The 23,730-nt window shown below is 41.9% G+C and overlaps 1 long non-coding RNA gene across 2 annotated transcripts in view; it reads left to right on the top strand.

The window, feature by feature from the left end:
• Positions 1-21,034, top strand: part of LOC127679278 (uncharacterized) — a 59,240-nt gene extending 38,206 nt beyond the window's left edge. The window contains exons 3-4 of one of the 2 annotated variants that reach the window (XR_007976724.1): positions 523-654; positions 19,391-21,034. This is a non-coding gene — a long non-coding RNA (uncharacterized LOC127679278). Of the gene's footprint in view, positions 1-522; positions 3,812-19,390 lie in introns of those variants that run through there. The other variant, XR_007976723.1, reaches the window with a different exon arrangement.
• The last annotated feature ends 2,696 nt before the right edge of the window (positions 21,035-23,730 follow it).

Raw genomic sequence — 23,730 nt, 5'->3', positions numbered from 1 at the left:
GTCTGTAGAGGGATTTAGTGCAGGTTGCTGAGAAAATCTACCACTATAGGGAAACGGAGGAAAAGAAGGAAGAGAGAAAAAGAAAGAAAAAACAACAGAGAAGGAAGCTACAGAGAATCCTGGCTACAGTAGTTAGAAAAAGCAGAGATGAAAGACAGAAAAGAATCAGTGTGCTTATTACAAGGAGAGAGGCTACTGGGCTGAAGAATGCCCTAACCGAAGCTTTTTATTAATCCAAAGTTGATCCCTCTACACTCTTCAGTACTGACAGACAGTTGATCATCGTCAGAGCAATAACTTAAAACTGTAAGAAAAATCTTAACTCTGGCTGGGCAGTGGTGGCACATGCCTTTAATCCTAGCACTTGGTAGGCAGAGGCAGGCAGATTTCTGAGTTTGAGGCAAGCCTGGTCTACAGAGTTAGTTCCAGGACAGCCAGGGCTACAAGGAGAAATTCTGTCTAGAAAAAACAAAAAAAAGAAAAAAATCATAACTCTGGGAGATATGCTTCTAACCCTACAAGGAAAAATAAAGCTACTGGCCTAGGAGAAGAGACTGGAGTGATGCACACTGAGGCCCTGGAGTCCTGGATGGCTTTAAACTGAGGTAGACCCTTGCTGTGTCCATTGAGCATGGGAGATGTGACACTGAACTGGTAAGCAGGGATAAACTCAAAGACCTTTGATGTGAAATAAACAAAAGAAAGTCCTCTGTGAATGCTCTGCTCTGTGCCTACACACTCCTGTCTCTGGGGGTTTCTCCATGATTACTGACCTTGCTGTCTGTCCTGCACACACAGATTACCCACTACTAACTTTTTTTTTCCTTTCTCTGTATTCTTCTCTCATACAAAACACCCTGACCACAGCCTTTACTCCTTTCTTCCTTTCCTCAGAGTTCCACCCCTCACCGCCCCTCTCCCCTGGATATAATCCTTCTCTGTCTCCCTTCAGAAATGAGCAGGCCTCCCAGTGATATCAACCCAATACAGGATAACAAAATGCAGTACAACTAGGTAAATACCCTCATATCAAGGCTAGACAAGGCAAACCAGAAGGAGGAAAACGGTCTCATGAGTAGGCAAAAGGGTCAAAGACACCCTAATTCCAACTCTTAGGAATTCGAGAAGTACACCAAGCTAACAGCCATAACATATATGCAGAGGACCTAGTGCAGGCCTATGCAGACTTCATGATTGCTGATTCAGTCTGAGCCTCTAGGAGCCCTGCTTAGTTGTGGGCCATGTTTTCCTGGTGTCTTCATCACTCTGGCTCCCACAATCCTTCCTTTCCAGTTTCCATGGAGTTCCTGAGCTTTGCCTAAAGTTTGGCTATGGGTCTCTGCATCTGTTCCCATCATATATTACTGTTTTAAGAAAAGAAAGTATAACGTGTGGTCTCTTTCCTTCTGATTCTTGTAAAGTGTAACATGCGGTCTCCTTTTGTTCTGATTCCTAACACCATCTGTTTTGAGTTAGTCTCTCAGGGCAAATGAAGCACAAGGTAAGTGGATTTTCACATATTACTGTTTATTTTTACAACATAGCATAATATATGGTAGATCTTAATTGTTGAAAATTTGGAGTAAGTGGCCACTTAAATTTAAATGAATGGTGTTGAATACCTGCATAATTATTTACACAATGAAAATCCCATAATCGTTATTTTTTTAAGATTTATTTATTATTATATGTAAGTACATTGTAGCTGTCTTCAGACACACCAGAAGAGGGAGTTGGATTTCATTATAGATGGTTGCGAGCTACCATGTGGTTGCTGGGATTTGAACTCAGGACTGTTGAAAGAGCAGTCAGTGCTCTTAACTGCTGAGCCATCTCACCAGCCCCCCCACCCATAATCATTATTGGAATACAGAAATAAAACCCTCTGAAAATTCATACTTGAAGAATTTATCTAGACATCTTACTTGGATTGTGGATGGGAGGGAAGGTCACCAATTTTGTGAAAGAAATTCCATTTCAGTTTGTAGCCCAAGAAGGCAGCTTCAGCCACCCATCCTCAGGAAGCCAATAGTGTCTGTATAGGGCAGGAGATCAGAAAAGGGGGACTTCTTCAATGTGACAACAGTGTAAAGAAGAACACAGAGCTTAGTGACCCAGCTGCTGCCAAATCACAGTTTTGGAGCCCACAGAATAAACGTAACAGTGTCCCAAGTGTAGTTCCCAGGCATATTGTAGGGAGAGTGAGACATTAGGAAAGATTTGAGGTGTGTCATTATTCCCACCTGTGCTGATTGATGAGGAGTTCCCTTTGGTGCAGAGCATTTGTAAAACCTGGAAGAGCTCACTTGGTTTGCAAATGCCTAAGCCACTGTTCAAACTGGGCATAGTGGCAGAAGCCTTTGATTCCAGCACTTGGGAGGCAGAGGCAGGTGGATCTCTGTGAGTTCAAGGCGAGTCTGGTCTACAGAGTGAGTTAGTACAACAGTCAGTGCTATGTAGAGGGATCTTGTCTAAAAAAAAACAGGAGAAAATATTGTACATAAATCAAACAGGAAAGATGAACCCATCAAAATGATGCTTCATAGACTAAGGTGTCACTTAAGATGTGTGAGCTGCTTGAAAGATTAAAAAAGAATGTCTTAAAGATGCTCAGTGAGCTAACAGAGCCCCGGAGAAAGCACTAAATCGGAGATAGGAAAGGATGAATGGACAAAATTGTCTAACAATATAAATAGAATCAAATAGGAGGACAAAAGGAATTTAGTCACCTCAGTGAATGCAGAAGCAAAGCAGCACTTGACAAGATTGCACATCACTGCTGTTGAAGTGTTTATCAAATCAGGGGGAAAGCCCAACTGTCAAGACAGTGATAGACTAGAGAGATGGCTGTAGGAAGAGGGTCCTCCCACCACGCATGACTGAGCTCAACTGTCAGGACACATGTTAAGGAGAGTGATGGCTTCCATAACTGCCCTCTGTGCTCTGACCTCCACAAGGGACTCATGTGTGTCATGCTTTTACACACGAAGACAATTAGTCAGTCAAACAATCAATCACTCGATCAATGTTTTAAAACATTTTTTAAATATAAAAGTCAGTGACTAACATCATAGTGATGCTAAGACTGAAAACATTTTCTCTAAAACTGGAGGCTCTTCCTTCCCCACTTCTGTTCATGATGACATGGTACATATCAAAGTGAACACGTGACATATTTGCTGTGTTTGTACTGTGCTTTCTATTGGCACTGCAGAGCAGATATGGAATACTTACTGTATTGGAATTCTAGGGTTTGTATAAAGAGTACCATAGTCTGGTCAGCTGCAACAACAGGAATTTATATTCTCAGAGTTCTGGAAGCCAAAGTCTACAATTGGAGTGTTCTCAAAGTTGATTTCATCTAAATCCTACCCCAAAGATCTTAAAACTATCTTGTTTCTCTATTTCCCCTCCCTCCCTGGTATCAGTGCCCTAATCTTTATGTTATCAGTCAGAGTAGATTAGGGTATAATTTAATAGCTCCATTTTAGTTAATGAATCAAGACTCTGTCTCCAGTACAGTTCTATTCTGGGACTTCAAGGTGTAGAAATTCAACATATGGATTGGAGGGACACCATTAATGACATATTAGTGAATTTAAATAAATCTAATGATAGCATTTATCTACAAGTGATTTTTTTAACTGTTAACAAACCTTTGTCTATTTAATGTGTGTGTGTGTGTGTGTGTGTGTGTGTGTGTGTGTGTGTGTGTGTGTGTGCATGTACGCTATGAGGTATGAACTCATGGGCTGGAGAGATGGCTCAGCCATTAAAGGCTAGGCTCACAACCATAAAATGTAAGAGATATGAACTCTTAGGGTTGTTTTGATTTACATTTCCCTAATGACTAATGAAGTTGAGCATTTTTTAAGATGCTTCTCCGCCATCCGAAGTTCTTCAGGCGAGAATTCTTTGTTTAACTCTGTACCCCATTTTTTAATAGGGTTGTTTGGTTTTCTGGAGTCTAACTTCTTGAGTTCTTTATATATATTGGATATTAGCCCTCTATCTGATATCATACTAAGTGAGGTAACCCAGACTCAAAAGGTGAATCATGGTATGCACTCACTAATAAGTGGATATTAACCTAGAAAACTGGAATACCCAAAACATAATCCACACATCAAATGAGGTACAAGAAGAAAGGAGGAGTGGCCCCTGGTTCTGGAAAGACTCAGTGAAACAGTATTCAGCAAAACCAGAACGGGGAAGTGGGAAGGGGTGGGTGGGAGGACAGGGGAAGAGAAGGGGGCTTGCGGGACTTTCGGGGAGTGGGGGGGGCTAGAAAAGGGGAAATCATTTGAAATGTAAATAAATTATATCGAATAATAAGAAAAAAAAAGAGAGATATGAACTCATGAGAGTTGGATCTCTGTCCACCCTATGGGTTTTAGTAATCAAATTCTGGTCATCAAGTATGGCTGCCAGTGCTGTTGCCCTTTGAGCCAGCTCTATCTGTAAATGAGTCTGTCTGTGTGGGTGCGACTGAATATCATAGCTGAATGGATGGTACTGAGATACACAGGACAAAGACCAAAGACTCATGACTTCTAAATGCCAACGAAACAATTGATTAGCATCAGACTTTAAAGGTAAACTCTTCTGAACAGGAAGCAGTCTTCCTGACTTTTCCTATAATAAATGGCACCAGTACTAATAAACCTTTAAAAATAATGATAAAATAAGGCACTGGCTAAAGGCCTTTGGTAGCAAAGGTTCAGAATTTTCTACTGCAAAGAAGAGCAGGCCAGGTGTCTTTGTGCACAGGAAATACCAACCAAGGTCTCCAAAGAAGCAGGTTTTTGTAATTATGGTCAGTAGACACTTCAACCATTTGAGTACTAACAGGCCTATTACCATCTGCCTGGAGTCTATGGACATCAATGGTGTTTATTTCTGTAACAAATGGTTCTATAATTCTGTTATCAAAAACAAAAATCATAGATTGGGAAAAGATTGGGGGCACAATCCTAGAATTCATTCTTCTTCACATACCCCTTGGATAGACAATATGCCCTCCTTATTAAGTGATCAACCACTCAGTAAACAGTCACTATAATCATTACAGGCTGCATTAATTGTTGGGAGGGTTACATGTAAAATCTTAAGTGAAGAAATCACATCATGTAAGACAGTGTACATACAAAGCTGGACTCCCGGAATTAAACATAAAGTCAGGGGTGCTCATGTGATGTTGTATGGGTGGATGGCTGTGTTGTCAGGAATGGAGGGAAAGGAGAGAATGTACCTGAAGCACAGGAAGTCCCAAACCAATGACCAAGAGTCCTCAGTCATGAGTATACCACCAGATAGAAAACTATATAAACAAAGGTGTTTTATTTATGGAATATTTATGGTTAGTTCACAGGAAGGGCAAATGCAAATAATCTCTGAAACCTCATATCACAAAGAAAGCAGGGGATTTCATCAGCATGAGTATTTCCTTGTCTTGTCAGGTTATTTTTTTATGTGGCTTTCCTGTGTGAGTGTTGAACTTCTGTGCTGTTTGTTCTTCAGAAATATCAGGTGTGTACATGTCAGATTTCTTGGTTATTTAACACTTACCCTTTCTGTTGCTTTAACTTGATACCCTATTACCCCATTTAGTTTTCATAGTCCTCCTGGTCTCTGCTAACTGGGGCTAGTTTACTCTTTGTTTTCATGCTGCATTCCTTTGATTTAGGCTATTGCAGAAATCCCCTTACCAAAGTCAAAGTTGTCCATAACTTAAATGACTATGATAAGATTTCCATTTATTTACCCTAAAATTTAACCTAAAATAAGATTTCCTATTTATCCTAAAATATTTATTTGGATACAAATTTTTCATCAATTTTCATATTTGATTCCCCAGGCCCACCTACCCCCCACCCCACTATCAATTATGGTGCAGTTTGTGGTAAAGGAGTGTTAGAGCCATATCTGTACAAAGTCCACACCAAGCCATTTTTTTCTATAATCTTTGTTTACATTCCGAATGCATTCCCCTTCCCCAGTTCACCCATCTCCATAAGTCCCATATGCGCTTTTCCCTCTGCCCATTCCCCAGTGACACCCCTCCCATTTCGCCGTGCTGGTACTCCCCTACAATGCTGGATCAAGCCATTCAAGGAACATGGCCCTCTCCTTCATTCTTCTTGGGAATCATTTGATATGTGGTGTCTTGAGTATTCAGAGCTTCTGGGCTAACTAATATCCACCTATCAGTGACTGCATTCCATGTGTATTCTTTTGTGATTGGGTACCTCACTTAGGATGTTCCAACCATTTGCTTAAAATTTTGATGAATTCATTGTTTTTAATTGCTGAGTAGTATTCCACTGTGTAAATATACCACATTTTCTGTATCCACTCCTCCACTGAGGGACATCTGGGTTCTTTCCAGCTTCTGGCTATTATAAATAAGGCTGCTATGAACATAGTGGAGCATGTATCCTTACTGCATGCCAGGGAATCCTCTGGGTATATATGCTCAGAGTGGTATAACAGGATCCTCTGGAAGTGACATGCCCAGTTTTCTGAGGAACTGTCAGACTGATTTCCAGAGTGCTTGTATCAGCTTGCAATCCCACCAGCAGTGGGGAAGTATTCCTCTTTCTCCACATCCTCGCCAACACCTGCTGTCTCCTGAGTTTTTAATTTTAGCCATTCTGACTGGTGTGAGGTGAACTCTCAGGGTTGTTTTGATTTGCATTTTCCTAATTATTAATGATGTTGAACCTTTCTTAAGATGCTTCTCAGCCATTCAAAATTCTTCGGGTGAAAATTCTTTGTTTAGCTCTGTACCCCATGTTTTAATAGGGTTATTTGACTCTCTGGAATCTACTTTCTTGAGTTCTTTGTATATATTGGATATTAGCCCTCTGTCAGATGTAGGGTTGGTGAAGCTCTTTTCCCAATTTGTTGGTTGCCATTTTGTCCTTTTGACAGTGTCCTTTGCCTTACAGAAACTTTGTAGTTTTATGAGGTCCCATTTGTCAATTCTTGATCTTAGAACATAAGCTATTGGTGTTCTGTTCAGGAACTTTTCCCCTGTGCCCATGTCCTCAAAGGTCTTCCCGTTACTTTTCTATTAGTTTCAGTGTGTCTGGTTTAATGTGGAGGTCCTTGATCCACTTGGAGTTGAGCTTAGTACAAGGAGATAAGAATGGATTGATTTGCATTCTTCTGCATGCTGACCTCCAGTTGAACCAGCAACATTTGTTGAAAAGGCTATCTTTTTTCCACTGGATGGTTTTAGCTCCTTTATCAAAGATCAAGTGACCATAGATGTGTGGGTTCATTTCTGGGTCTTCACTTCTATTCCATTGGTCTACCTGCCTGTCACTGTAACAATACCATGCAGTTTTTAACACTATTGCTCTGTAGTACTGCTTGAGGTCCAGGATACTGATTCCCTCAGAAGTTCTTTTACTGTTGAGAATAGTTTTACCTATCCTGAGTTTTTTGTTATTCCAAATGAATTTGAGAATTGCTCTTTCTAACTCTATAAAGAACTGAGTTGATATTTTGATGAGGATTGCATTGAATCTGTAGATTGCTTTTGGCAAGATGGCCATTTTTACTATATTAATGCTGCCAATCCACGAGCATGAAAGATTTTTCCATTTTCTGAGGTCTTCTTCAGAGACCTGAAGCTCTTGTCACACAGATCTTACACTTGTTTGGTTAGAGTCACACCAAGATACTTCATATTGTTTGTGGCTATTGTGAAAGGTGTCATTTCTCTAATTTCTTTCTCAGCCTGCTTATCTTTTGAAAATAGGAAGGCTACTGATGTGCTTGAGTTGATTTTATAACCAGCCACTTTGCTGAAGTTGTTTATTAGCAGTAGGAGTTCTCTGGTGGAGTTTTTTTGGGTTACTTAAGTATACTGTCATATCATCTGTGAATAGTGATAGTGTGAATTCTTACTTTCCAATTTGTATCCCTTAGATCTCCTTATGTTGTCTAATTGTTCTAGCTAGAACTTCAAGTACTATATTGAAAAGACTGGGAGAGAGGGGGCAGCCTTGTCTAGTCCCTGATTTTAGTGGGATTGCTTCAAGCTTCTCTCCATTTAGTTTGATGTTAGCTACTGGTTTGCTGTATATTGCTTTTACTATGTTTAGGTATGGGCCTTGAATTCCTGTTCTTTCCACGACTTTCAGAATGAAAAGATGCAGAATTTTGTCAAAAGCTTTTTCAGCATTTACTGAAATGACCATGTGTTTTTTTTCTTTGAATTTGTTTATGTAGTAGATTGCATCGATGGATTTCCATATATTGAACCATCCCTGCATCCCTGGGATGAAGCCTACTTGATCATGGTGAATAATTGTTTTGATATGTTCTGAGATTCAGTTGGCAAGATTTTTATTGAATATTTTTTCTTCGATATTTACTAGGGAAATTGGTCTGAGGTTTTCTTTCTTTGTTGGATATTTGTGTGGTTTTGGTATCAGCGTAATTGAGGCTTCATAGAACAAGCTGGGTTGTGTTTCTTCTGTTTCTATTTTGTGGAATAGTTTCAAGAGTATTGGTGTTAGGTCTTTTTTGAAGGTCTGATAGAATTCTGCACTAAAACCATCTGGTCTTATGCTTTTTTGGTTGGAAGACTTTCAATGATCACTTCTATTTCTTTAGAGGTTATGGAACTATTTATATAATCTATTTGATCCTGGTTTAATTTTGATATTTGGTATCTGACTAGGAAATTGTCCATTTCCTCCACATTCTCCAGTTGTGCTGAGTATAGTTTTTTTGTAGTAGGATCTGATGATTTTTTGAATTTCCTGAGTTTCTGTTGTTATATATCCCTTTTCATTTCTAACTTTGTTAATTTGGATACTGTCTCTGTGCCCTCTGATTAGTCTGGCTAAGGGTTTATCTATCTTGTTGATTTTCTCAAAGAACCAGCTCCTGCTTTTGTTGATTCTGTGTATGGTTCTCTTTGTTTCTACTTGATTGATTTCAGCCCTGAGTTTGATGATATCCTGTCTTCTACTTCTATTGGGTGAATTAACTTCTTTTTGTTCCAGGGATTTAAGGTGTGCTGTTAAGCTGCTAGTGTATGCTCTCTCCAGTTTCTTTTAAGAGGCACTCAGGGTTATGAGTTTTCCTCTCAGCACTGCTTTCATTGTGTCCCATAGATTTGGGTATGTTGTACCTTCATTTTCATTAAATTCTAGAAAGTCTTTGATTTCTTTCTTTATTTCTTCCTTGACCAAGGTATCCTTGAGTTGAGTATTGTACAGCTTCCATGTTTATGTGGTATTTCTGCTGTTTTTGTTGCTATTGAAGACCACTCTTACTCCATAGTGATCTGATAGAAGGCATGGGATTAATTTGATCTTCTTATATCGGTATATTGTGACCAATTATATAGTTGATTTTGGAGAAGGTACCATGAGGTGCTGAAAAAAATGTATATTCTTTTGCTTTAGGATGAAAGGTTTTATATATATATATATATATATATATATATATATATATATATAAAATTCAATTAATATAATATAATATATAAATATATAAATTCAATTATAAATATAATATATTTATATATATTTATATATATATAAAATTCAATTGTTCCAAAGTTCTAGTTAGTTTCACTGTGTCCCTGTTTAGTTGCTGTTTTCCTGATCAGTGCATCGAGGAGAGTGGAGTGTTGAAGTCTCCCACAATTATTTTGTTAGATGTGATCTGTGCTTTGAGCTTTAATAAAGTTTCTTTTATGAATGTGGGTGCCCTTGCATTTGGAGCATAGATGTTCAGAGAGTTCTTCTTGGTGGATTTTTCCTTTGACCAGTAAGAAGTATCCTTCTGTGTCCCTTTTCATGACTTTAGGATGAGAGTCAATTTTATCTGATATTAGAATGACTACTCCAGCTTGTTTCCTGAGACCATTTGCTTGTAAAATTGTTTTCCAGCCTTTTACTCTGTGGTAGTGTTTTTCTTTGACACTGAAGTATGTTTCCTGTATGCAGCAAAATGTAGGGTGCTGTTTATGTATCCAGTCTGTTATTTCATGACTTTTTATTGGGGGAATTGAGTCCATTTATGTTAAGGGATATTAAGGAATAGTGATTATTACTTCCTGTTATTTTTGATGTTATTTTTGTTTGAGTGGTTATCTTCTTTTGGGTTTGATGAAAGAAGGTTTCAATCTTACTTTTTCCAGGGTAAAGTTTCCCTCCTTGTATTGACATTTTCCACTTTTACCCTTTGTAGGGCTGGGTTTGTGGAAAGATATTGTGTAAATTTTGTTTTATCATGGAATATCTTGGTTTCTCCATCTATGGTGATTGAAAGTTTTGCTGAATATAGTAGTCTTGGCTGGCATTTGTGTTCTCTTAGAGTCTGCATGAGATCTGCCCAGGATCTTCTAGCTTTCACGGTCTCTGGTGAGAAGTCTGGTGTAATTCTGATAGGTCTTCCTTTATATGTTACTTGGCCTTTTTCTCTTTCTGCCTTTAATATTCTTTCTTTGCTTAGTACATTTGGGTTTTGATTATTATGTGCCAGTAGAATTTTCTGTTCTGGTCCAGTCTTTTTGGAGTTCTGTAGGCTTCTTGAATGTTCATGAGCATCTCTCTCTTTAGGCTAGGGAAGTTTTCTTCCAGATTTATGTTGAAGATATTTGCTGGCCCTTTAAGTTGTAAATCTTCACTTTCATCTATACCTATAATCCTTAAGTTTGGTCTTCTCATTCTGTCCTGGATTTCCTGGATGTTTTGGGTTACAAGCTTTTTGCATTTTTCATTTTCTTTGACTGTTGAATCAATGGTTTCTATGGTATCTGCAGCATCTGGGATTCTTTCTTCTATTTCGGTATTCTGTTGTTGATATTTGCATCTATGACTCCTGATTTCTTCCCAAGGTTTTCTATCTCCAAAGTTGTCTCCCTTTGTGATTTCTTAGTTGTTTCTACTCCTGTTTTTAGATCCTGGATGGCTTTGCTCAGTTCCTTCACTTGTTTGTTTGTGTTTTCTATAATTCTTTAAGAGATTTTTGTGTTTCCTCTTTCATGATTTCTGCCTTTTGACACAAGTTCTCCTGTATTTCTTTAAGTGATTTTTGTGTTTTTTTTTTTTATTGGCTTCTATCTGTTGAACTGAATTTCTTTAAATGATTTTTGTGTTTCCCTTGTAAGGGCTTCTACCTTTTGAACCATTTTCTCCTGTATTTCTTTAAGAGATTTATTGTAAAGAGCCATATTGGGGAGTCATACCACATGGTAAGAACTTGACATTAGCCAAGGACAATCCCTGGTTTCAGGCAGGAATCTGTTGTTAGGACAATAGAGAAGTAGGTTACAGCAGGAATTTTTACCCTAGGGTGAAGAAGCTCAGAGTGAAGGTTAAGCTCATTGTTCCTCCAGGTCTATGAATTCCTGAATTAAGCAGGTGACTCACCCAGCTGCCAGAGCAGTCACAACAAGGACCACAAGAACTGCCAGGAGAAGCTAGACGACTTCCGATGGAACTCAGCCCAGAGTCTGGGGGGAAGGGCTTGCCCAAACTTAATAGGTCTGACTGCCATTAAAGTTGGGGCCTTGATCAGTAAAATGTTGTCCTGGCCTTCTTTCTTTTCGACCCTTCCCCATCTATCCCTCAGCATCTGGGTTCTGTTCCAGCAACCCAGTTCATAGTAGCTGCAGGCAGTTACAGAATAAAACATTTTTTTATGTCCTTCTTGTGTTCCTCTAACAGCATCATGACCAGTGTTTTTAAAGCCAATTCTTGTTTTCCTGGTGTGATGGGGGCATCCAGGACTTGCTGTTGTCAGAGAATTGGGTTCAGATGCTGTCATGTTGCCTTGATTTCTGTTAGTAATGTTCCTATGTTTGCCTTTTGCCATCTGGTTATCTCTGGCGTTAGTTAGTCCTGTTGTCACTATCTGGTACTTGACTCTCCTGTCAACCTGTAAGGCTATTTCTGTTCCTCTGGATGACTGGTTTCCCCTGGCACAGAATGCTGATGGGCTGCCCTATTCTTGGGTGCCATTGGAGCCCTGGTATGCCTTGCCCCAAGCAATGTTATACTCGGGGTTGTCTCTGTGTACCTGGAGCTGCCTATCCTGTCCCGCTGGGAGCAAATATAGTGGTGCAGAGCCCCTCCAAATGCTGTTTACTCTGCAGGGCCAATGACCCATGGCAGGCTGGCACACAGAAGAACTGCAGAACTGCCCAGATCTTGGGCACAGGCAGAAGCCTGGCAGTCAGTGTCCCAAGTGATGTTAAGCTTGGCATATCTTGCCACAGACTACCCCAGCCAGGAATGGGGTTTTGTGGTTGCTTGAAAACCAGGTGGATAAGGAGTCAGCAATGACAAATAGAAAGAAACACAGCGGCGGTTTGAATCTGAGTGAGTTTTGCCGCTCTCAAGCAAAGATTTTTATACATGAAGAATTGGTATTACAATTCTAAAAGATGTATCCAGTGAAGCAGTCACAAAGAACAATTATTATAATCACTTGGTCCAAGAAAATACAAAATCAATCAGGTATAATATTTCCCATGTGATGAATTTAGAGAATCAATTACAAAGAACATCATAATTCCTGAACGGAATGAATTTTGTAAAATCACCTATAGTTAATAACAAACTTTCAGTAGGAGTTCAAAGAATTTTCAAGAGCACTTGGTTATGACCCCTGGGTACTGATCAAGTTAATAACTTTCCATGAGTAATCCTTATCTAACATCTAGGTTCTGTCTTATTGAAAATTCTCAAAGTTCAATTTAAAACTATACTTAATCAATGCTTTCCATACCACAATGTCATAGCCAACCTCATCTACACACGTATACCCACACAAGTCCATATGTTGTTGGGAGGATATTTTATCAAAGTATTATTTTATAATTATGTAAATGATTATAAAGCAAATTTCTCAGAAAAGAGGTCATGACCAACTAATGGCTCTACTTCAAAGAATGGACTCTCATCCAACTTTCTTGCTTGGATTCTCTCGGCCTGGGCTATCAGGAACATCTTGTAAAAGAATAGAGGAAAATCAAAGTAGGCAAACTGCCATGAGAAGTATGGCTCAATAATTTTCTCCGGCTGGAGAGTTCCACAACCAGTTCCAGGAGACCTCCACCCTTTGGAGTCTAATGCCTCAGTCTGTGGAACTTGTCACACAGAATCTACTGGGGTAGGTGTGGCAATATCTCTGTACCTGGACCTGCCTGTCCTGTCTGTCTGGGAGTGAAGATGGTGGCGGGGAGCCACTCCAAGTGCCTATTACTCTACAGGGCAAATGACCCATGACAGACTGGCACACAGAAGAACCACAGAGTTGCCCAGGTCTTGGGTACAGGCAGAAACCTGGTGGTCTGTGTCCCAAGTGATGTTAAACTCAGGATATCTCTGGAGCTGCCGGTCCTGTCTGTCTGGAGCGAAGATGGTGGCAGGCCACCAAGCCATTCTCATAATTAGGCCCAGTGTGTGGAAATGTCAGCGGGAAATGTCAGGAATCTGCTGCATGAAGGTTCTTTCTCTCCACCTGGATAGGCAAGAAGCTTGGCCATTTCTGGTCCTGGCAGCTTTTGCATCCCTGCTATCTATCCTTTGACAAAGCAAGCCACACTTGCTGGGAATCAGCAGCAATCGGCGCCCTCTAGTGTTTAGTCATTGAGAAGACCTCTATGACCAGGATCCTCAGTTCTGATCCCAGAGCTTTGGACCCTTAGTCCTTGGCAGAACCCCATGTTCCAGCTCTCAGCCCAGGATCTAAGACCTTTGTCCATGAAGACTTGATAGTTCTCAGGGCTTCCCTGGCAGCCAGTACCTGCGATTTCTTCTCTCTTTCTCTCTCTCCCTCTCTCCCTCTCTTCTTTTTTAATTTATTTTCTATATTCTTTGTTTACATTCTAAAAGCCTTCCTCTTTCCCAGTCCCCACCACCACCACCACCATATGTCCCATAAGTCCTCTTCTCTTTCCCCCTCTCTTTTCTCTGTCCTGGTACTCCCCTACAATGCTGGATCAAGCCTTTCCAGGATTAGGGCCCTCTTCTTCCTTCTTCATGGGAATCATTTGATATGCTAATTGTATCTTCAGAGCTTCAGGGCTAATTAATATCTACTTATCAATGACTGCATTCCATATGTATTCTTTTGTGATTGCGTTACCTCACTTAGGATGATATTTTCCAGTTCCATCCATTTGCCTAAAAAATTCATGAATTCACTGTTTTTAATTGCTGAATAGTACTCCATTTTGTATATATATATATATATATATATATATATATATATATACCACATTTTCTGTATCCATTCCTCCATTGAGGGATATTTGAGTTCTTTCCAGCTTCTGGCTATTGTAAATAAGGCTGCTAGGAACCTTCTTCAGCCTCAGCTCTGCACCCTTGTCCTCTTTCTGCTTCTGCCTCCTGTCCTGGCTGTTCACACACAGATCAACTGCTGCTGCTTCAGCTGTCCAGCAGCAGCTGCCTTGCTGTGTTCACAGTGTGACCTGCCCACACTCAGTGGTCTCTGCCTCTGCTCTTCTGTGTCCTGTGCTGTGTCTCTGCTCTCTGCTCTCCCTGCTGCTACTTCCTTGGTGTTACCACTCAGCCTGAACTGCTTAAATAAGGCATGAAAAGGTCACTCCAGGGAAGCTTTTTTCTCTTTCTTTTTTCCTTCCTTCCTTCCTTTTGTTTCTTTTTTCATTCATTCTTCCTTCTTTTTTTTTTTTTTTTTTGGTGGGGGGAGAGAGATTTCAACACCAAGGAGGCAGCACTGGAGGGCATCTGGCAGACTTGGTGAGGCAGAGCAACCTTCCTGATTAGCTTGAGAAAAGGCCATTGGACCAGCATGGCCATTGGTTTTTTACCAGTCCCAGAGATTTGCATCAATCACAGCCCTGGATCTTGGACCAGTCACAGACTTTGAAGCTTATGTGTTGGACCAGTCACAGGCTGGATTGAGCATCAGTCACAGAAGAGTTTTTGCTAGACCACTAGGGAGTTCTTTCTCCTCTGCCCTACGTGAAAAATGTTGCTGTGATATACATGGATAGTGTTTCCTGAATGAGGGGCAGAGGCAGGAGGATCAGAAATACATTATGTCCTTCTCATATTTTCAACAGGAAAAATTAGTCCATGGTCACACATCACTGTAAAGCATCCCCAACAGCAACAAGGCCCCTCCCTCCACCTATCCTTCTGGGCTATCTGCCCCGCCCCCCCAGCTAGCCCCACTACACCAGCAGCTCCAGTCCTAGAGGCACCTACCACCTGCAGCAACAACTAGATCCAGAAGAAACCTCAAGCTTCCATGGAATCAGCACAAGTCCATAGAGGCAACAAGAATTGATGGAAATAGCACCAGAATTTCTTTGGTGCAATTCACTCTACAAAGTCACTGCAAAGAAAGATCAGTGAAAAAAGCAAGGCAAACCCATGCAAGAACATTTCAGTGAATACCAGCATAAGCAAAGGCAAAACAAAACAAAACAAAACAAAAGCACGGCAAAAACATCAAAACAAACAAACAAAAACAAAACACAGGAAAGTGTTTCAAGGTAAACCAAGGCAAGAGCACTATCCACTGTCTGGTTGGTTATACTCATACTCTTTCCAAACAAAACATGTCCTCTTAAATGTCTGCTCCAGTAAAACAACCATGGCTTTTCACCAGAGATCTTCCAGGAAACACCAACATGTCTGTTCTCAGCAAAACATCCCCTAATAATACAGCTTCCAGAAAAACATCCCATGACACAACTGTGTCTCCAAGGAAATGAGAAATTCTCCCTTCAGGCCTGTCCACACCTGCACTCCACAGTCCTCTCCAAAATGGCTCTTTTCCTCCTATCTGCTCCCTCAGCCCTCCTGACCCTCAGGCTGTTTTCTCTAGTCCTGCCTGTGGGAAGCAGAAAACAGCCATGGCCCTGAACAGAAATGACTGCTACAAAGAATCAGGCTTATAGTTACCAAGGTAACAGAAATGTGAATATGTCCAACAAAACTGTTATAGATCTTCTTACATTCCTCAGAGAATCTCTAAAGGACTATGGAGAGCTGGAGAGATAACTCAGCCTTTAAAGGCTAGGCTAACAACTAAAATGTTAAGAGTTCCCTTCCCAGAACCTAACACTGTCTCTCCAGATAACTTTGTTGCTGTTGTTCTTTCCTTAATAGGAAATACATACTTCAAGAAAAAGAAAAATAAGATCTTTCACAGATGAAAATGGAAAAAAAGAAATGACTATTTTTAATTTATTTGAAATTCAACTTTTAAGCCTAATCTGTTTCTAATTTGTTTCTTTTAATTAATTGAATTAACATTCATCTTTAAACCAAAATCCTTCCTGGGCAGAAAATAGAAAATATTCCATGCTTGTGTCTGGTCTGCATCATCTATGTTCTGTGGGGGACAGGTACGTGGTGTTCTTTACATCAGCATTATGTGTTAGAGCAGAGAAGGGCTACAGGTAATGTCCAGTCAAAGGGTCACCTTGCCCAACCATAGGTCACCTGTCCCATATCCAATACAGGACCAATACCACCTACCACACATACTATATAGGACATATACCACATACCCTCGATACTATGTAGGACCCATACCACCTGCCACATCCTACCAAGGACACATATGCTTATCTTCTCCTGTGTTGTGCTTCACTTAGCAAAGACCTGGCTTCATCTGGTACATTTTATATCTGGTACATTTCACCATTTCACCATCTGCTCCTCCTTCTCCCTCCTCCTTCCCCTCTTTCTTCCTTTCAACCTCATGAGCCTCTCTTTGAGTCACCAGGACACAGGTGGTCTCGACACCTTTCATCTTTCCAAGGCTCTTATGCTGAGCTGTCCCCACTATTCACTATTCCTTTAAGGATACGACCACAGACTCCTATAGCAGTCCCAAGGGCCACCGGCAGTGGGTTGGAAAAGCCTTCCTGTCATGACATTCATTGAGAGTGTCACTCATAGGCCATGTCCTTATGTGTCAGGGTTGATCTTTGGGCACAAACAATTTACTGGGAGAGTTTGGCTTCCTGCCTGCTTTCCTGAGGTCAAAGTGATACACAACACCAACAGGAACCATCATCTCTGTTCTCCTGCTCTGGAAGGGGGAGTAGAAAGGGCAGTGGTTCATGTTACCTCAGATGGCTCCACTGACCCTGGTCAACAAGGAAACAGCCAACTCTAAGACTAGACAAACATTCCCCCATACCTACTTTACTACTACTACTACTACTACTTCTTCTTCTTCTTCTTCTTCTTCTTCTTCTTCTTCTTCTTCTTCTTCTTCTTCTACTACTACTACTACTTCTTTTTCTTTGTTTTTTGTTTGTTCTTCTTTTTTTCTTATTTTTGTCTTGTCTTTATAAGTTAATGAATTTCATGAGAACTGTCAACCTCAGCAATCCCCACATTTATCACGGTGGTTAGAAAAACAAAAGCCCTCCTCCTCCCATAAATTAGCAGAATTGAGTGTTATTTGCTTCCTGCTAACCCAAGGGGAAGTTGTGAATTCTGCAAAATCTGACAGTGATACATGTCTTCTTTCCTGGGATTACTGTTTAACTCAAGATGTTTATAATAGAGGTCTTTGTCCTCCCTTGACTTCTCCTTAAATAGAAAACAGCTTAAAGCTTACTTCTCTCACTGAACCTAAACAGGACTGCAGTGGTTTGAAGATTCCCAAAATGAATTTTCTCCTCATGTTTGTTTATTGAAACAGGGTTTCTCTGTGTGGCCCTGGATGTCCTGAAACTCATTCTGTAGACCAGGCTGGACTCAAATTCAGAAATCTACCTACCTCTGCCTCCTAAGTGCTAGGATTAAAGGTTTGTGCCACCACTGCCTGGCATCATATCTATTCTTCTATGTTCCTAGAGACACATCGCTGCAATGTCAGCATGAAGTAACCAGATATCACGATGACCCAATTCCTGTTTCACCAACACCTTTTTATATTATATTCTTTTTTAATTAAACTAAAATGGGAGAAGGGGAGTAGACTGAGTCTGTAACAGATGGTGGGGCCAGACCCACTTTTCAGGCAGCAAATCCAGTGGAACCAGTAGCTGCAGTAGGCCACAAAAGAGGGAGTGGGAGAGGGAAATCTATGCTATGGGTCAATAGCAAGAAAGGGCCAGTTTAGAGGCAACAGAGATATTGTTTTCTCTTTACTGTGAATTAGACCAAGACATCAGAGTAAGTAGGGACAAGTCCAGGAAGAATGACCCATGGGTTAGACACATCCAGGCTGCAGGGTTAATGCTCGGAGCCAGTGTTCCTGAGCCACAGAGAACAGTTTATCCAGGCCCAGCCTGTGATTCTCACGTATGAGGAAAAAAATAACTATCAAAAGGAAAGGGAAAAATCTCACTCAATGGAAAGAATCCTAGAATGAGGGTCAGCATAAGGGTTTCGCCAAGATCAAGAACTCTCCCCTGGGACCATGTAGGGTGGTGGTGGGGCTTACTAGTTCTGGGTGAATAAGCATGGATCTCCATGTGATAGTGGGGATGAGAAGCAAACCTACAGAGTTTCTAAATCCGAGTCATCACGACATAGGATGTGTTTATAAAAAGAGAGGGGTGGTTATGTTCTATGGAGGTGTGGTGAGGTATGGAGGGAGGAGTGTCTCAGCAGGCCCATGCCAAGGCATCCCTTTCCCCTGAGGGACCAGCTGCACAAGATGGTACAGTATAGAATAGAGTTTATTCAGGGAATGGGGAGGGAAGTTAAGAGGGTAGTAGAGGCAGAGAAAGGCAGAGAGAGAGAAGTAGAGGAGTAGGAGCCAACCATGAACATGTCGAGAGAGACAGGGGAAGGCAATGGGGAGAGAGGGGGAAGAGGGCAAGGAGCAAGAGGGCAAGAGAACAAGAGATCAAGAGATCAAGAGAGGGAGGAGGGGGCCAGTAGCCCTTTTTATAGTGGGTCAGGCCTAGCTGGCTGTTGCCAGGTAACGGGAGTAGAACTTAGACAGAATGCTAACAGTTCATGCAGCCCTGGCATTTGAAGTCTTCCTCAGTGTGGACAGCATGTGGTCAACATAACCTAACTGGTCATTGTTTCTTAAGGCTGAAGAATGTGAACTAGGCACACAGCCATCACTGTGTAACTGTCCCTGGGGGAAGCAAGCTTGTCTGTTGCTATGTTTGAGCAGTTGTGAATTCTGTTGCAATAACACTAGTCCTGTATCTAATCCTTCAGATATGTGCTCCATGACAAATCGCTGTCTCATTTGATTCTCTTTATCATTGACTCATTCAGGCAGTCTGTCGCTGATAGCAAATTTAATAATCCATTTATTTCTTTACTTCTTTCCATAACAGCTTAACCATTCTGTGTCCCCACTAGCTGTATACCAGCTTCAAGTTCATCAACAACAGGCTCAGCAAGCTTCTCTTCTTTCTCCCCTTTCCATCCAGTCAATTCACTTTTGCATATGTCAGACCAAGTGGAGTCAAAAATGCTCTTGAAAGCCAAGAGTGGCGGCATACACCTTAAGTGGATCAGTGACTTTAAGGCCAGCCAGACATTTAGAGTGAATTCCAGGACAAACAGAGCTACACTGAGAAATTCTGTCTCCATCAAAAGTGTTTTCCACATATTTATAGGCAAGTATGATGCAGGCTTAAGTGGTGACTGACAGGGAGAACCAGAAGAAATGACCCGACCCCGTGGCTTCTCAACCCACCAGCAGTGAGTCAATATTGGGAAAAGCTGTGCCCTGAGATGGAACTCTATGTGTGGGAACAGAGTGGAGATAAGGACAGAAGTGGTCTTTCTCCAGCGAGGCAAGAGCCTTTCAGAATCCAAGTGTCTCTAGGGAGTATTTTGCCTGTGAATACTTCCTGGGCTGATGAAGGGAAGTAGTGCTCAGGGCTTCTGTCATGATTTGAAGGTGAAAAGTCCTTTTCAGGCTAAAGTGTTCAAATACTTTGTCTCCATCTCATGGTGCTGTCTGGAGACATTTGGGACCTTTGGAGAGTAGCTACTAGGCAGAGAAACCCAGTTGCTGCAGGTGGAGACTGAGGTTCATATTACAGTCTCAAGACAAGCTCTCTGTATCCTGGTGTAAATCAAGTATAAGTGGTTGAACTGTCTTCTCTGATCTGTGAGAGAGAATAAAGTCTCCCAAAAGTTCCTTCTGTCAGTTAAGTGGTCACAGATAGAAGAAGCAGTATCACATCTTACTCCGATGAACCACTGATAAATTTATCTACTTGGTTGACTCTCAAATACTTTTTTACTCCCTAAGCATTCCTGGATTTAACAGATGATATCGTATTTACCAACGTTTCTATTTCAACCCAAAGACTCATTTAGTGTTTTCTGTGTCAGATCAAACCCATGTATGCCTTTTACCAGAATGGATTTGGCCAGTCTGGGCAGAAGAAGGAGCCATCAGGATCTGGGGTCTGCATTGCTCTACTTGTTCTATATGGATTTAAGTCCAAGATTTTCCAATTAATTATCCTGGCAACTTAGACAAGAATTTCTAATACTTTGAATGCATTTGTTATCTGGTCCTGGATGGAGGCAGTGGTGCTGTATGCAGAGTGTAATGGTATTTTCCCAAAGATGAATGGGCCTCTGGCCCAGAGCTGGAATGGTCTCTTACTTTGAGCTTTGCTCAGAAAGAACTTGTGACCGGGAATAAAGTATGCTCTGGACAAGAAGTATGAAGTGGTCTGAAGTGGGAAAAAGTGCTTAGACACACCCAGTCCTGACCACAGAATCCCCGAAGCTCACCTGTAACTATTTTCCTGGAGGTCTCATCCATCCAGCCCCAGGCCACAAGCCCCTGCAGCTGTCTGTCCTCATCCTTTAGTTTTAATCAATAAATTAACTTAGATTTTTTTTTAAACAAGTCTTACTCTGTAGCCCAACCCAGCCTCAAACTCACAGAAATACTCCTGCCTCAGTATCCCCAGTGCTTCCTGTCAGGGACAAAGATGACTCCATTTTCCCAAATTCCAATAGGCAGAATGGACAAATGGCCATCTGTGGTACCTATTAGCATACAAAAGCACACAGCTGGAGAGGCAGCGGTGGCTGCAGCAGCAGCAGCAGTGGATGGTCCAGCTGAAGGGCCATCAGCAGTGGAACCAAGGCGACACAGGGTCCAGTTAGCCCCTGTGCCCACGACCACTGACCTTCGCTGACCAGACGGGCTGCAAGCAGCTGCAGTTTTGCGGCGCCTTTTGCTGCATGGAAGCCACTTCAGAACTCGGCCTCCCGCCAGTCAGGAGAGGCTCACCTCCATCTTGGTTTTGGACTCCAGAGATATCGGACAGACTGAGGTACACAAACATAATCCGAGGCCAACACCACGGGGGTCTGAGCCCGATGGGCGATGGCCTGCACCCAGGCCCTGGGCTGTTCAGGGGGCCATCGGGGTGCCAACCCAGCCAGGAGGTTTTTTGCCCTGGCCTGCGCGCACGCCACCATTTTGCCTACAGGACGACAGAGAGCTCTGGCGAGCAGAGCTGTAACAGGCATAGCATGAGGCTAACAAAGTGGGGGTCTAGGCCCCAAAAAGCCCAGGACTGACCCCAAGAACTGGGCGGCTTGGTGGGCCATCTGTGTGTCAACCCGCCCAGGAGGTTGTTAGCACAGCAGACTCTCCCAGCGCTTTCGGGGAGCACAGGCGCACACGCCCACCATCCTGGTCACCTGGCAGACCCAATTAGCAGTCATAGCCCTAGGGGAACTTGGCTCGGACCTTGGCCTCCCAGGCTTTTGCCTGGACTCAGGGCCTGGGCGGCCAGGCTAAACTTGTGTGCGCCAGCCCGGTTGGGGGATCGGCTGCCCAGCAGAGTGATCAGAACACAGGGGAGGTCCCGGCAGCATACACCGTCGGCGCTCCCTGGGGGTGCACATGGACTCCATCTGATCCACAGACACAATCTGGGGCAAGGCCTCGGGGGGGGGGGGGGGGAGCCCTCAGCTCAACTCTCTCCGCTTCCGGATCCAGATCAACCTGGGCAGCGGCACCACATCTCCAGGTCCTGCAAGAGGCTAGAGGGGCTTCTGGGTGGCCAGCTGGGAGAAGTCGGTGTGCTCCAGTGAATCCAGCGGGCCCCAGCAGGAGCCTTCAGGTACCTGCTTCGGGATCTGAACAGCCTGGGCAGCAGCACCCTGTCTACAGGCAGTGCAGGAGGTAAGCTGTGCACCAGAGGCCAACTGGGAAGGGGCAGCTTGCACTGGTGAGTCGAGCACTGACAAGACAAACTAACACCAGTGAGAACTAGATGGCAAAAGGCAAACGCAGGAACGTCACTAACAGAAATCAAGGCAATATGGCAACATCTGAACCCAATTCTCCTCTACCAACATGTCCTGGATACCCCATCACACCAGTAAAAAAAGATTTGGATTTAAAATCACTGGTCATGATGCTGGTACAGGAACACATGAAGGACATACTTAAAGAAATTCAGGAAAAAATGGATCAAAAGTTAGAAGCCCTTGCAAGGGAAACACAAAAATCATTGAAAGAAATCCAGGAGAATACAAAAGCCAACAATGCGGAAACGCAAAAAAACACTTAAGGAAATACAGGAGAACGTTGGTCAACAGGCTGAGGTCATGAAAGAGGAAACACAAAAATCTCTTAAAGAATTACGGGAAAGCACAAACAAGCAAGTGAAGGAGCTAAGCAAAACCATCCAGGATCTAAAATCAGAAGTAGAAACAACTAAGAAAACTCAAAGGGAGACAACTTTGGAGATAGGAAGCCTTGGGAAGAAATCAGGGGACAGAGATGCAAATATCAACAACAGAATACAAGAGATAGAAGAAAGAATCTCAGATGCTGAAGATTCCATAGAAACCATGGACTCAATAGTTAAAGAAAATGCAAAATGCAAAAAGCTTGTAACCCAAAATATCCAGGAAATCCAGGACACAATGAGAAGACCAAACCTAAGGATTATAGGCATAGATGAGAGTGAAGATTTACAACTTAAAGGGCCAGCAAATATCTTCAATAAAATTATGGAAGAAAACTTCCCTAACCTAAAGAGAGAGATGCCCATGAATATAAAAGAAGCCTACAGAACTCCAAACAGACTGGACCAGAACAGAAATACTTCCCGTCACATAATAATCAAAACACCAAATGTTCTAAACAAAGAAAGAATATTAAAGGCAGTAAGAGAAAAAGGCCAAGTAACATATAAAGGAAGACCTATCAGAATCACAGCAGACTTTTCACCTGAGACTATGAAGGCTAGAAGGTCCTGGGCAGATCTCATGCAGACTCTAAGAGAACACAAATGCCAACCAAAACTACTATATCCAGCAAAACTCTCAATCACCATAGATGGAGAAACTAAGATATTTCATGACAAAACCAAGTTTACCCAATATCTATCCACAAACCCAGCCCTACAAAGGATAATAGGAGGAAAATACCAATACAAGGAGGGAAACTTCACCCTGGAAAAAGCAAGATAGTAACCTTTCATCAAACCCAAAAGAAGCTATGCAATCAAATTTTAAAAATAACGTCAAAAATGATAGGAAGTAACAATCACTATTCCTTAATATCTCTTAACATCAATGGACTTAATGCCCCAATAAAAAGACACAGACTAACTGACTGGATACTCAAACAGGACCCTACATTTTGCTGAGGTTTGAAACACACCTCAGGGTCAAAGACAAACACTACCTTAGAGTAAAAGGCTGGAAGACAATTTTACAAGCAAATGGTCTCAGGAAACAAGCTGGAGTAGCCATTTTAATATCAGATAAAATC

Source organism: Apodemus sylvaticus, chromosome 2 (assembly GCF_947179515.1).
Source record: "Apodemus sylvaticus chromosome 2, mApoSyl1.1, whole genome shotgun sequence".
NCBI lineage: Eukaryota > Metazoa > Chordata > Mammalia > Rodentia > Muridae > Apodemus > Apodemus sylvaticus.
This window is presented reverse-complemented; position numbering and strand designations above follow the sequence as displayed.